The sequence below is a fragment of the Rhinopithecus roxellana genome, chromosome 5 (genome assembly GCF_007565055.1).
Source record: "Rhinopithecus roxellana isolate Shanxi Qingling chromosome 5, ASM756505v1, whole genome shotgun sequence".
In the NCBI taxonomy this organism is placed as follows: Eukaryota; Metazoa; Chordata; class Mammalia; order Primates; family Cercopithecidae; genus Rhinopithecus; species Rhinopithecus roxellana.
In genome coordinates, this window is record NC_044553.1 from 168617120 (window position 1) to 168630422 (window position 13303).

Consider the following 13303-nt stretch of genomic DNA (forward strand, 5'->3'; position numbering starts at 1 on the left):
CCACATCCCAGCAGGCTCATGCCCAGATCCTTGGTGCCCCAAGACTGCAGAGACGTCCTTAGCCACAAGCAGGGAGACTTACCTGCCTGAAGGCAGCAAGTTGGCCCCATGGGCTGCTAGCTCCACATCCAGAAACAAACTTTATGAAGTCGGATCTTATTCTGACTCCCACCCACCCCCACTGTCTCCCACTTTTCTGAGTTCTGCTCACTGGCGGGGGTGGAGTGCTCACCTCACTTGCTCCCTGCTGCCTCAGGGAGCTTGCACGTGCTCTTCCCTCTGCCAGCGATCCCCTTTCCCTAAGCATTTCAAACACAGCACTGGAAACTAGTGCAGCAGATGCAGGGACTTGGCTGGGAGTGGGATGGAGAAGGAGGACAACTGAGCAATGAAATGGCAGGACATGGGAAAATAAATAATAAACAGCAAAAGTGCTGTCACTAATCTGCTGGGTGACTTTGAGTGAGTCCTTTTCCCATTCTGGGCCTGAGAGATAAAAGGCTTGAGTTCCATATTGCCACAGCACCCTGCTCCAATCATGAGAAATAATACAGTGACGTGTGCATGGAGGGGGAGGGCCCGTGCGTATGTGATAGAGAGAAAGAGATGGGGGGGGGGGCTTCTCCAAGCACACATGGGACCCTTTTAACCAGATTCTGCTTCACCTTCTTTTCTTTAATCCCCAGAGATGTGACTTGCTCAGTGAACTGCCACTGAGTGCTCCTTGGGTGCCTACTGGTGTCAGGTCCTCTGCTGGGGCCCTGCTTCTTACAGACGAGTCCCTCCCTTGAAGGTCGTCATGCCTGACGACCATTAGCAAAGCCTTCCTATGTCTAAAGGATCACTCACTCCTGTTTGCTCAGAGCTTAGGACACACAGCCTCACTAGGTTTGGAAAGTGCCCTGCGGTGGAAGGTACGTCACTGGCATGCAAATTGGGAGGCTTAGATGGCAGATAAAAGATTGGTTTGTGTCATAGGCAACCCCAGCCAGAGTGGTGTCTTGTTACCATGTCTCTGGGCTGGACTTGGTGCCCCTGGAATGTGAACTAGATGCGCAGTGAGGTTTCCTGTTGATACTTGTCCTGGCAGAGTGGTCTACTGGCTTAGCTGCTTCTCAAGTTGCACAACACCTGGGCCTCCCAGCAGGCGCTGCTGGTGCTGGAAGGGAGAGAAGCCTCTGCCTGCAGGGCCGGTGCTCTCCTCTGCCCACTGCCCGAGGTGAAAGGTGGATTCCCGGCCAGGCCCAGGTCAGGAGGTGACCGGGAATCCAGGAACTCCTCCCCAGGAACTCCCCTTGGCCCTCCAGGGAGGGGCCTGGTTGCTCAGAAGGGCACATGGCAGGGATGACACTGGCAAAGCGGGGAACGGTGGGAGGCCGGGGAGGAGGGAGCCACACTGCCGTCCCCTCCTCAGGGGAAGGTGTGGAGCAGAGCCACCAGCCTGCCTGAATCCTATTATATGCAAGGCAACCGGTGAAGACCTTTCCCATATTCTATGTCAGTCTTACCGTGTAACTGAGAGGAAAGGTGAGGATGTGGGAGAGGAAGTGACTTGCCCTGGGATTGTTTTTTTCCAAAGTTCAGGGATCTGACCTCTAATCCAATGTCCTGTCTGAAGGGCTGTTGGCCTGGTCAGAGCTCCCCAGAAGCTGGCAACAGGCAAATATGCCTCAGTTCAGGAGCGCAAGGGGCAGCCCGGGCTATCATGGCCCATTTAGAGGGCTCAGCTAACTTCAGGGTGTCCTGAGGCCACCAGCCTGGCTGGGAATACTCTCCTGCCTTCTTTCCAGCCTTCTGTGGGAGCTGCGTCCAGCTGGGCAGTGACTCAGCAGCCCTCATTCTCACGTGTGTGGGAGGGCAGGCCTCTCTCCCCGCTGTTGGCTTGGCTCCGTTGGCCCGTCTGGGGGTGCCCCGGCGGCCAGCCTGCCATCAGCAAGGCCCTGGGACTTTGGCCAGCCTTCCCACAGCTCAATCACAGAGTTTGCTCTCTTTCTAGCCCTCCAGCCTTTCCCCCTGAGACTGGAGGGCCACTTCTAAGTTCTTCTGGCCACCTCAGTCGTCACTCAGCCAGGGAGCCAGGTTGTAGGTGACTTCCTTAGCACTGTCCCGGAAACCCTGTGCTGTCCTCAGAAGCAGCCCACCTCCCAGAGCAAATAGCTTGTTTGCCAGGCTCACGGGCCTCCCCGCCTGCTCAGAATGCGTCCTGTGGTGCATGAAGAGAAGGAATTGAGCAAAACACAGGCAAGAAAACCAGAGAGGGAAGTGGATCTTGGTTGGACCTTTAACGGGATGTATGGGAGGATGAGTTACAGTGAGATCGGGCAGGTAGGGCACTAGCTCATCTGCTCACAACCAAGAAAAACATCACCCCACATGCCCTGGCTCCAACCCCAGGGATGGCGCACTGGCGGCATTGGCATAGCTGTGGAAGCTTGAGCAAGGCTCGTAAATTCTCAGACTCCGTTTCCACATCTGTAAAATGGGCATGCTAATGCCTGTCAGCCAGGTTTGTTCGACACAACACATACAACCCTTTTACTAAAGGGCTTGGTGGAAGGCCTGCTCCAACATGCTTCAGACGTGGAGATTGCTTTCCATCCTAGATGTGGGTCCAACAAGATTTTTGCAATCTTTTATTGGTCTCATTTCACGCTCATCATCCTGGGACCCTGTGGGAAAGGACCCATGAGGGGCCTTACAAATGCTGCAAGTGCCGGCCGCTGCCGCTGGTCTTCCCAGCAACTCTCAGGGAAGCAGGGTAAGTGAAGAGCCTGGGTTGGAAACAGGAAATACTTTGCTAGCAGTCATTCCATAAGTTAGGAAGACTACAGGAATTCTTATGGAGCACCAACTATGTGTCAGCCACTAAGAGAGACACTTAGGGATACTGAAGTGCCTAAGACATGGTCCCTGCTAAAAATAGGCCCATGTGGCAGAGGAAGGAAGGAAAGAGAAGGGAATATGCAAATGACCTCCACCCCAGATAGGTGAAAAGTAGGCTGCGCATGAGGTACAGACACCTTATCTGGGAAATCCCAATGCAGTGAGAAATCAGGGCTGCTCCAGGGGAACAGAAAAGGCTGCACGGAGAAGGAGCAGGAGTTTGCAGGGTGGAGAAGGGAAAGACATGGTTTGAAGGTCCCAGGGGCTCCAGTAGGGACCACGTGCCTGGGCTGACCAGGGGGCGGGGTCCTAGAAGACCTAGATGTACTGAGGCCAGCACATGTGGCTCCACAGGTATTGCAAGACCCCCATGGGGTGTCGAGACACATCCTATGACCTAGATCTCTGCCTTCCAGGAACTGGTTGGGTGAGATGAGACTCATCCTGGGCATATGTAGAGAGCAATTTTTACCAGCATGTCTCCAACTGCAGGTGTGGCCTATGAGATCTGATGTCACTTCCCTTCTCAGGTGACCCTGCCAGCCCCTCTGCAAAAGGGGACATAGGCACACAATTTTGCACATTGTTTCCAGGGGCTCAAGGACATCCCCTCACCAGCCCATTTCCTTTGAGGAACCCTCAATGTGGTTCAACTCCTGGGTTTTGCAGATGAGGAAACTGAGGCAGAGAAAGAATGTGCCTTGCTGAAGGTGTGTGGTGACTCAGGATGGAACAGGCCTAGACTTTTGGCTTCTGCCCCAGAGTTCTCCCATGGGTGCCTGCTGCAACCACCTCCTCAATCTGTGCCTCTGCTCAGCTGCAGTTTTCAGCATCCTGCCTCAGGACAGAGGGGAGAGCATGTACTTTCTATCCCTCTCAGCCATCGTCTCTTCCCAACCCAATCCTCCCCTCTTGGTGAAACTGCCTTTGCACTTTCTTCCCAAGAGCATGATCCCACTGGTTCTCTGCATCCTGGTGCCCCATCTCTGGGAAAGGCTCCACCATGACCGCACTCACCCAAGTTGCACAGGGACATCTTTCTCCCCTTCTCCCCCTGCTCCCCTTCCGCAACCAACTCCTAACTGGACTGGCCTCTCGCTCAAACCCAAACCCAGTCCTTACTGTTTATCAACAGGAATCCAGGCCCTCTTCACCTCTTGCTGCGGCCATTATCACAGCCAGAAAAACATTTCTAAAGCACACAAACATGTCATTGTTCAGCTTAAAATCTTGCAGAGGTGGCCTATGGCCTTGAAAATTAAGTTCAAGTCCTCAGTGTGGTCTACAAAGCCCCCCATGGCCGGCACAGTCCCTCCTTACCATGTGCCTACATCCATTCTTGGCACCAGCTTGGCAAATGCTCCATGCCCCCAACCCCCTGAAGCCCATTTGCTCCTGCTGCTCTTCCCATCCAGAGCAAGAATATGTGCATAGACCAGCTTCATACCCTTTAAACTTGAGGTCTGCTTGCGTGCTTGTTTTTAAAATTCAGTTCCCTCTCGACAGCGATACTCTTAAAGGGGTCCATCCACTTTCCCACTTATGGGCTTTTAAAAATCTATATGGAACACTTCATGAATTTTGTCATCCTTGCATAAGGGCCATGCTAATCTCTGTATTGTTCCAAGTTTTTAGTCTGTGTGCTGCTGAAACGAGCACATTTATGGTTTTGGAAGATAACCTTAGAAACTTACACACAAGATAATCATTTGTAAACACCCTTCCACAGTAGTTTTCTTACATGAGCAGACACAATTTTTTACATATAAGTACTTCCAGAGCCTGAAATTAGAGTCAGGACAAAGTGTAAATACAAGTGTCTATGACTAGCAACATGCACTGGCTCATTTGCTGATGAATAAGTAGCTGAACCCAGAAGCTCAACCTAAAAATTTAACAGGAATAAGGGCTGATATTCAAAGTCCCAAACAGTTCAAAGTTGGGAGAGTAATTAAGAGCCACTGAGATGTGCTGTCAAACAGGCAGATGAGAGCCTGGGATGCCCCCTCCTCCCCTGCCTGGGCTTGGCTTGATGGCAGAGGTCACAAATGCAGCCCCAAACGAACCGCATTCCCTGGCTCTTAGAATCGGATCTTCAGCTTTCTACAATAGCCCTTCCTGTGTTATGTCTGCAATGTGTAGAATCTGATAAGAAACTTGTTCCAAATTTCAAAAACAACAGGACTTTGTAAACAGTTCCAAATAGAAGCCCTATTCATGCTGGGGAGGGAGTATGTGTGGGAGATGAGAAGGTCCTTCACTCAGACAACCAGAGCGGGAATCCCAGCACCACGTCGGTGGACCATGGGCCACTTCACTTCTCTGCCCCTGGTCTCCTTACCTGCACAATGGGAATTATAACAGTACTTACCTCCTTGGGCAGAAGAATGATAATTCGAGTAAAACATGGAGCATACAGTATGTGCTCAGTAAATATTAGTTGTGGAAGTTGCCAATAAAACCAACAGTGTGAGCAGAGCAGCCATATATTTAATCAATATACATTAAAAATAATTTTTGGCAGAGTGAGAATATCTGAGCTGTGCAAGCAAATGGTATGGGCCAGCATCTAGAACTGCAGCTCAGGAAGGAGAACTCAAGCAGAGCTGAAAAGCCTATGAGGGAGACAGATGGCAAGAGGAGTCGGCTGAATACAGCTCCAGGTCCTAATCCTGGAGCTGTAAATATGACCTCATTGGGAGGAAAAAAAAAAAATCTTTGCAGATCTGATTAAGTTAGAGAATTTGAGATGGGGAGATTATCCTAGATGACCAGGGTGTATCCTAAGTGTAATCACAAGCATCCTTACAAGAGACGAGCAGAGGGAAATTTGACACACAGAGGAGAGACAGTGAGGGGAACTGAGAACAGAGAAAGATCTGAAGATGCTGCTATTGAAGGTCCAAGTGATGAGGCCACAAGCCAAAGGATGCTAGCAGCTCCCAGAATCTGGAAGAAGTGAGAATAAATTTTCCCCTAAAGCCAGAGGAAGCACAGCCCTGCTGACTCCTTGATTTTAGCCCAGTGATGCCGATTTTTGACTTCTGTCCTCCAGAACAGTGAAATAATAAACCTCTGTTGTTTTAAGCCACCATGTGTGGGATGATTTGTTACAGCAGCCGCAGGAAAACCAGCCAGGATAATGGCTCATGAGACCCATTTTACTTATGAGGAGATATAGACTCAGAGACTCAGAGAGCAGCAGTGATTTGCACAGAGCCATACAACACATTAGCCCCTTTGGCCAAGGCCAGACCAGGTTAACAATCCCCAAACCACTGCACTCCTGCTTTCATCTGCCCTGCTTCCTCCTGGCCATGCTGGGACCCCAGGGAGGTCTTAGACCTGAGATGCCTCTAGTTTCCACGGTGATGTGTATTTGCCCCCAGGTGAATCTTGTTGGTGCCAAGCCCCAACCTGTGGCCACCATTGCCCTCAATCATGATGTGCTCCCATTGCCCATGTCACAGGCTGGTTCTGTGGGAGTGAACTCTGGGAGGGAGTTTGGGGTACCAGGGGTTTATTAAAGATCCGCACCAGTGAAAGAAAAGGAGAGAAGTTGGATTCAGCCAAAGGAGATTGAAGGCAAACTGCAATGCAAGTTTGACCAAGCCTCAGTCACCTGGCAGACAGTCATCCTCTGTCTAGCTGAAGTAGCCAGGACTTTCCACTCCCATCATGCTCAGTCACCAGATGCAGGCTACCCCCGGGAGGGCATGACCTCAGAAGAGGTGGGTGTCTGTAGCTGAGGTGGAGACCCTGAAGGAGCTGACAGCTGGGGCTGCCTGCCTTCCACGCTCCCTGCAGATGGGCAGCGGGGTCTTCTTGGGAGGGAGCTCCGAGTGTGTGGACCTACAGCTACCACTGTGTTCTGCAAACAAAGCAGGTGTCTTACATCAGCAGTTCCTAAATGGCTGGCCTCCCAGTGCAGGGCCCATGCTGCAGAGCGATCTCACACTCTCTATAGCTAAAGTGGGTTCTGTGCTCACCTGGGAACTTGTTAGAAATGCAGAATGGATATTGGGCCACACATTCCATTTTGAGAAGGAAGCAATAGACCCAGACATCAAGGCCAGCAGTGGTCTGTTTTGGTTGGACCCTAGAACTAAGAATGATTTTTGTACCTTTTACAAAGAAGAATATGTGACAGAAAGAGTACGGCCACAAGGCCTAAAATATTTACCAGGTGATCCTTTACAGATAAACTTTGTTAGCCCTACCCTAGAAACTGAGAGTTATCTATACATCTCAGTCTCAGTTTCTTGCTGTCTCCCTCCTGGCCATTCCAAATGCAAATAAAAAAAGCATCCCAAGGCAATGGTAGGCAGCCCAGGCTGATGTTTGGAGCCATCGAGGGCATTGCAGGGACCTTCAGACCTTCTGCCCTTGTTCCACCATCTCCACACTTGTGCCCGGCAGCACTCCTGCACCACCGCTCCTCTTCGGCTCTGTCTGGGCTTCTTGTCCCCAGCGTTCCCTTCTCCAACAGGCCTTTCATCTTTGCAACTTTTTTTTCCCCCAACATCCCTGACTCTCTTGTGAAATGCAAATTAGTTAGCATCTAATTACTCACTCGGTGCTGCATCTAGAATCTTCTCTTGTTAGGGTCCTGTCCAACGTCTTCTCATCAGCTGAGAACTCAGTCCATTAGGAAGAATTCCTGTGTGGGGGAGGCGGGCAGTTCCTCGCCCCTCCCTCTCTCCCTCCTGGACTTGTCAGTAACCACCTCATCCGTGGATTCCAGGAACACACCTGCCAGGGTGGGGTAGTTCCACCCACCACTCACTCTAATTACCAGAATCGCTTCTGGGAAGCAGTTGTGCCAGGGCTGCGCTGGGCATGGGAATGAGACCCAGCCCCTGCCCTCCAGGAGGCTGCGTGTGTAACCAGGCATGAACCAGCAGGACAGTGGCTGATGAAATGAGGAACATGGCCTAGGGCATGGTGCAACCTTTCAACTGCAAGGGGCTGATTTTCAACCTAGGAGGTAGATGGCAGAGAGCTGGAGTCCATGATAAGCCTTAGCATGCAACCTTTAAGTCATGGAGATGCAGCGTGGTACAGGAGGAAGAGTACAGGGCTCCAACCTACCACCTCTTTGCAAAAGACTCTGGGCCTTGACCCCTTTAAGCCTCAGTTTCCTTATCTGGGATTTGAAGATAATAGAGCCAGCATGGGGAAAATGAGCCTCTGAAGGTGAAGTGTCAGGCATGGGCTTGGAACCATGTAGGTGCTGAGCATGTGTTAATCCCATTTCCGTGGGCTTTGTGTGGCCAGTGGTGGTCCAAGACAGATGGAACTGCAGTTGAATTTCTGGCCAGGGAGTAGCCCCCACCTTGGCTCCGGCCCACCCTCCCATCTCCTCAGAGCCCACAGTTGTTCTCATCAACTCCATCCTATGCCAGCCAATCCTGGCAAAAGTCGAAAGGCCACTTGTCTACCTGCTACCTGGAAGAAGATTATGCTCCACATGCCTTAGCTCAGGAGGCTTAGTCATGAGAGCTGGACTTTTGCAATCTAGTATTCCAGGGCTCTCCCCACAGAGGCATGCCTCGAGCTCTACCTTCACTGTGCCCTGGAGACCCTCTGGCCTCAGCAGTCGGCCCAGGTCTAACCCATCACAGTCCCAATCAGCCCTGCTACTCTCAACTCAGCTGGCCACAGGCAGCCTAGCCTCTCCACTGCTCTGGTTACTCCCATCCAGACTGAACTCTGTTTTCTGAAACCCGCATCTCTCTAGTGCTTATGGTTCCTATGGGACCACCACGGTCTGAATTATCCATGGGTCAGTTCTTGGAGAAATGTCATTTATCCATTTCTTGGGACAATAACATTAAAATTGGCTTTCCCAGGCCTGCAACAAAGCCAGGAAATGGAGAAATGTCATTTATCCATTTCTTAGTCTGTGTGAGTGTGAATGTGGTCTTGTCTCTCCAGCAGACTCTAAGTGCCTTGAAGGAAAAGACCACACCAGACACCCTAAGATACCAAGCACAGCACAGTGTTGAGACTGACAGCTGGGCGCATACCTTGGCAGGTGGAATGGAAGACCTGACATTCACCCTCGTGTGGCTCACTGGTGCCAGATCAGCAAATGTATTTGGTGGAAAATGGAGAGGGTAGGAGGAGAGACAGAATGAGGGGTTATTGAGCACCTATGGTGTGCTAAGCTCAGATGCTACTAAACCATTTCAAGCATGGGCTAACATTTAATGCTCACAACAGCCTTGTGAGGTAGAAATTGTTCTCCCCCATATTATGGTGGGAATCTGGACCCAGAGGTATTTAAATGACCAGCCCAAAGTCCTGTCACTACACAGTGGTGGAGCCCAGCTCGAACCCAGACCTCCAGTGTCATGCTCATTCTGATTGGCCAGGTTGCCCAGCACTCTCTTCCCTCTCACCCCAGCCTGGGTTGGCAAACCCAGGCCATTGGTTCCACCTGTTGCTCTGCTTTTGACCTCCAGTAACGTTTGCTCTCTCTTTCCTGGCCAGTATCTTGTACCTGGCACTGAAAATCTGCACCCCTGGGGAGGCCCAGCCATCCTGCATCTGGAACACTGGTCAGATAACCCTGCCTGAGGTAACCAGTGCAGGGCCCTTGGGCTCTCATCAACCAGCTGCTGCCGTGGTAGGCTTCTGTGTTCAATGATGTCAGAGCTAGAAGGCCCTTTGAGGCCCCCCCGGCCCAACCTCACCATTCTACTGATGGGGAAACTGAGGGTCAGAGAGGAAAGTGGCTTGCTCAGGCCTTCCATCAAGCCAGGTCCAGGAGCTAGGTGTCCTGACTCCCGGTCTAGCCCTCATCCTACCACCCCAGCTCAGTTTCACAAATGTGCAGAGAAGACGGAAGAGTCAGGTGTTCCTGGGGCCATGCAGAGAGAAGGCTTGCCCTCTGTTTCCTTCTGCTTGGTCTCCCTGAGGTAGCCACGCAGCTAGAGTAGGCCAGTATACTGGCACTGACGGGGTAGGAGTGTGGCAGGAGGAGGTTGGCAAGTCTCATAAATCTTCCTGGAAGAAAGGCCTGGAAGTTGGGTGAGACCTAGCTCAGTGCATGAAGGAAGAGGCTTTCTGGGCTGAGGCAAGAGACAGGCTGAAGGGCAGGAGGCAAAGGCCTTGATGGACAGAGGACCCTATGGATGGTATGAACATCCTGGCACAGAGTGGGAACCATGGCTTAGCTGCCCCTTGTCCCTTTGCTCTGGGGAATGCCCCTGGTACCCCCCGGGGCTGTGAAGAACTAAGCCAGTGTTTCCTAAGATGGCTGTTGAGACACAACCCCACACTAACAGGACGGCTCTGGGAGAGGGCAATATTCCCATATCTGGCTCAGCTCCTGCCTCAAGGGAGCTGCCCACATACGTGTCCTCCTCCACCATGTGAGTGGGACCCTGCTGGGAGGTGGTGTGCTGCTTGCCCATGGCCCCTGGCTCTCCTCCTCCTCCTCTGACTGGGCCTTCTCTGTCTTCTGATGGAAAGACCTCCCTGCCAAGCAGTGTCTGGACCCCTGGAAGTGTTCAACAAGCTTTAGCTCCGACGCTCAGGCTCTGCCCTAAAGGTTCCCCAGTGTTTAGTCCCTGGTCACTCTTCCTGTCTGCTCCCGCAGAAAGCCCAGCCCCAGCTGCAGCTCTCATTCACTTACTCATTCAATAAGGTGGGGGCCCTCCTGCACCATATCTGAGTGCCGGTTGTGGAATCTGGGCAGGAACACTGGTGGTGAATAGGATGGCCCTGCCCGTGAGGAGCTTGCAGTTGATGGAACAGAGGAAACATGGATGTAATTTGCTGCAATATAGGCTAGAAAGTGAGGGCTATTGAAAGTGCTTAAAGGATGAGGGAGATCATTTTATCTGTGGAACCCAGGGGGTTTCCTCAAAGAGGTGGTATCTGAGGACTAGTTAAGCTCCGCTTACCACCACACTGCTCAGAGCTGCAAAAAAAAGCACGATGCATTCGGACGACTTAGTTTGCTAGACTGCTGAGATGCTTGAGAGGCTGGGGATGAGATATGCGGGAACCTGTGGTGAAGGACCTTGGGAGCCAGAAGGGAGTCAGAGAAGGGTCTGAAGCAGGAAACGGTATGACCAGATTTTGAAAATAACCGTCTATGGCTACAGTGTCAAGAACTGGGGAGAGGAGGGTGCAAGGGCAGCTGCTGAAAGACCAGTGAGAAGGTGACCACATGGCCCAGCAGCGAGCAGATGGCCCAGGACATGGAAGGCTGGATGCAGCTGAGGATGAAGATTCCAGGGATACTTGGTGGGAGGAATCCACAGAATCAACATTTGGATGATGGGGTGGAGGGCAGAGGGGCATCTGTGACGGAAGATCTGGGTTGGGGCCTGCAGTCTGGATGGCTGAAAGTGCCATGACCCTACAGGGAGGCGATGGGCGCAGCTTCGGGAGTTCAGGACAGAGTCAGGGCTGAAGACAGCGATTGAGTCATGAGGTGGGAGGAGAAGCAGACAGAGAAGAGGAGTGGCCAGAGAGCCCCTGGGGAGAGACAGCCGCAGGGGTGGAACCAGTCTCCCCACGCAGCCTGCTCTCCCCTTCCTCCCGCAGCCCAGGCCTGCTGCCTCAGCTCTGGTTCCCCAGGCAACACCCTGTCCCCTCAGCCCCATTGGGGGTGGCATCCACTCCCCAGGGGAGCTCACAGACCAATGCCACACCACTGCAGCCATGGCAGCCAGAGGCCTGGAGACCCTCATCCCCCACCTTGCCCCATTGCACTGGCCTCATCTGCCAGCGCGCCCTCCCTGGACACCAAACAGTCCATTCTCTCAGTCCACCCCTACTCCATAGCCACACTTAGCCATCCCTCTGCACTCAACCCACCAAGAATTTTCAAGAACAAGAAGTGCACATCCGTTATTGTATGAAGCTGCTGAGCTGCCAGGGCTTATTCATGACTGCACCATAGCCTGGCCTCTCCTGCGTAATGCAATCCCTGTGCAGAGGTGGCACCTCGCACCTTGGCCCATACCAAGCTCGTCCCTTGTTCTCTAGTTCCTCCTAACCTTCCAGGCCACTGCCATCCCTCCCCAGCCCATCCCTTCCAGCCACTCTCAAATTCCTGAACCCATCTCCACTCACTCATACAATCACTTAAAATCAAGCCTAAAATCCCTTTGTGTCTCTCAAAGCACCAAACACCTTGCTGGATGCGCGGGGACTGAACCAAGAGGCACTCCGAATGACTAAGCCCCATGAAGCCCCCACTCTGCTTGCTGGGCCTTCCTCCCTGCTTCCTTCCTTCAGTCCATCTGGCCTCCAGGATCTAATCTGGGGGAGTAGGAGAAAGCCGTGAGGGAGAGACAGAAACTATTCCTGGTATTGTTCTAAGGCCACAGCCTGTGGTTGTGGAGGGAAGCGAGGGGGCTGGGAGATGGGGAGGAGAGGTTAACAAGATTTAAAAAGCCATAATGAGACCGCAGCACAAACCCTGCAATTATGCTCCCAAATTTAATCAAAACAGCTTCCCGCACTGGGTCTGTAACATCTCTAACAGGCCCCGTCAAGTTCTGCCTCCCAGCCCATCCCTTGAGAGAGTGCAAGGCCCTGAGGTCTTTCTGCAGCACAGGGCCAGGGCCAGCCCCTAGCACAACCCACCTAGCCACCCCAGCTGACAGCAGGCTTATGGGGCTTAACTTGGCTTAGATGCACCAGGTCTCCATGAAGCTCTTCCTCCTCCCTCCTGCTCTCCTCCCCACCACCTTCCCCTCTGCTTCTCATCTCTGCAGCCCACTCCCCTTCATCCAGCCCTGCTCCACTGCCACCTGTCCAACTGAGATCCCTCCACAGCTCTGGCCATCATCTGTGTGCAGGCCTCATACTCCTTCAGGGCATCCCCAGGGTGAGGACCTTTCTTAGTTAGACACCAAAAACATACCTGGCCTTGCCCAGATGCAGTGACCTTCTTGACAGCAGAGGGTAATTTTTTTCTCCACATGGTTTGGTTTTGGTCTCCCCTGGCATGTGGTAGGTCGATACCTGTAGCAAGGACTGTTCATGCTCACTGTGTGGCCACATGCTACCTTTCCCAGCCTCTTGTGTGAAAGGGTTGGGACCATGTTGCTAGTTCAGGCCGATGGTCTGTAGCTTCCAGATTGAAGCTAAGATCCAGCATGTCTTCTTCCTCTCTCTCGCTCTCTGTCCTGGTCATGTATTTCAATGAATGTACCTACAGATGAAGAAAGCTACTGTGATGGTTAATTTTATGTGTTAACCTGAATGGATCACAGGATGCCCAGATATCTGGTGAAACATGATTTCTGGGTGTGTCTGTGAGGGTGTTTCTGGAAGAGATTTGCGTATGAATTTGTTGACTGAGTGAAGCGCATTTGCCCTGCCTGATGTAGGTGGGTATCATCCAACCCACTGAAGGCCTGAATAGAACGAAGAGGTAGAGGAAAGGAGGACT

General features: G+C 52.2%; 1 non-coding gene across 1 annotated transcript; it reads right to left on the reverse strand.

The window, feature by feature from the left end:
* Positions 1-4436: 4436 nt before the first annotated feature.
* LOC115897825 lies at positions 4437-4542 on the reverse strand. The gene has a single exon (XR_004057610.1). It is a non-coding gene; the product is annotated as a U6 spliceosomal RNA (small nuclear RNA).
* Between the last annotated feature and the right edge of the window lie 8761 nt (positions 4543-13303).